Genomic DNA, 1,986 nt, shown 5'->3' with positions numbered 1-1,986 from the left:
TCTACCTCCTTGGTTCGGCAAGTAGCATTATGGCGAGTTCTAACGTTGGTCATCCGTTAAAAAGACTTCTAAATGAAAGAATTATCAATACATGCAAGACACTATTCTAGAATTGCTATTTTAGTTAGATTTTACCTCATTATTCACTCATGGTTCCCACAACCCTAGTTATGGAGTTTAGTTACCCATAGTCATAATCAGAATATCCATATATTTAATATAAGAATTCGTGCACTTGCTTTTATGAGAAAGAATAAAATCCAAAAATTCACTTGATTAACCAACAAAATTACCAACAATCAAAAGTCTACTATCAACGAGTCTAATAATCAAAAGTCTAATATCAAAGAGTCTACTATATAAGAGAGTCTAACCCCAAAAACGAGGTTTTTCAAACTATTTATAAAAAAATAAAAACCTAATAAAAGAAAGATTCTAATTCCTGAAAATCTCTCAAAACGTGTCTTAGTCGACAGACCGTCATGGTCACGAGGGGCCGTTATGACATCCGTCATCCTATACTTTACAAAATCTTCTAATGCTTTCTTCATTACCCTTGACGAACAGGTATGAAGGATCATTCCAAGCACGATGGTCCATCAAGGGTCTCGTTCCATAATACTTAAACTTCTTGGAATTTGGGTACTAGGACTACTCTCTGATCATTGCGACGAACCAGCAGGACGGACCGTCGTGGCTATGACGGTCCATAATGAACTTCCATAATCCCACACTTAGGTCATATTTCCCCATCTTCCTTCAGCAGCTTCACTACGATGCCACCTACGGACCATTACAAGCTCGATGGACCGTCATAAGCTCCGTAGGTGGTAACTTTTCTGCATTTCTCGCTCAAAAACTTCCGCGTTCGTCTTTGAGCAGATTTCCTGCAAAATAAAGAGAAACTTACATAAAAATCAATACAAAAATGCTTTTTTAAACACACTAAACTTAAAGAAAAAAACATTAAAAATACCGTAAAACCACGGTATATCAAGCATGAAAAAACAGTTCACTGTAAAATTTTTGAAAAATTGACTATTTGATTATTTGGTCTAAAATTCTTATAATATGGTTATAAATGATGTATATAGGTATGATATTGATTATAAAATGAGTTTTTACTATTTGGAATGAAGCATGTGAATTTTATAGCATAATGACTTATAGAATAGTCTTCTAGTTCTTGTTGTGTTGTAAATCTCGGACTATGTGAAATTGATATTTTATTTTTGATTTTTTGTTGTATGGAATGTTTATTGACTTCTAGATAAATCCCTATTCTTGGAAGTGTTAGGAGAGTGGCAAGTGTCATTCGAGGACGAATATTGTCCAAGTGGGGGAGATTGTAAGACCCAGAAAAATGACTTAAGTTGACTAAATCCTAACATGTTTTTGTTGATTTTATAAGGTTCTAAATAGGTCTAATGTATGTTATAAAGGCATTAGCTAAAGTATTAGGTGTATTGGAAGTCAAACGTCAAGGGACGACTAAGACGTTCGACGACTAAGTCACTTATGTGACTCATATGTGGTTCTATGTGTGTATGTATGATTCATGAGGTTTTAATGTCCTTAAATGAGTTATTATAACATGTATAGGAAGTGTGTCGAGTTTCGTGAAGTTTGGAGGTCAAACGTCCATGACGTGTGAAAGGTGTGCCTTGAAATGACCGTGTGTATCTAGGCATGTTTCGTCGAGTTTTACATGTTCGTTTTGGATAAAATTTATGTGAGAGGTATTAAAATTATAGAATATTATATTTGGGTTAGAAACGTCTGGGAAATTATCCCCAAAGACCATTTAAGGGTCCTTGAGGAAGGACCTAAGTTGGTGGTCAAAACTGCCAAAAGGCAGTTCACCTATGAAAGCCAATCGACGGCCAGTGGCCTGGTCGACGGTCCGTGGGTGATGGGTGTCGGTAGATATTTAGACTAGGGGGAAATTCTACCTATTCCAAGCCTATGAACCCATCGACGATTGCC

This window comes from Solanum lycopersicum, chromosome 1 (assembly GCF_036512215.1).
Source record: "Solanum lycopersicum chromosome 1, SLM_r2.1".
NCBI classification, from domain to species: domain Eukaryota; kingdom Viridiplantae; phylum Streptophyta; class Magnoliopsida; order Solanales; family Solanaceae; genus Solanum; species Solanum lycopersicum.
Note: the sequence above shows the minus strand (reverse complement) of the source record.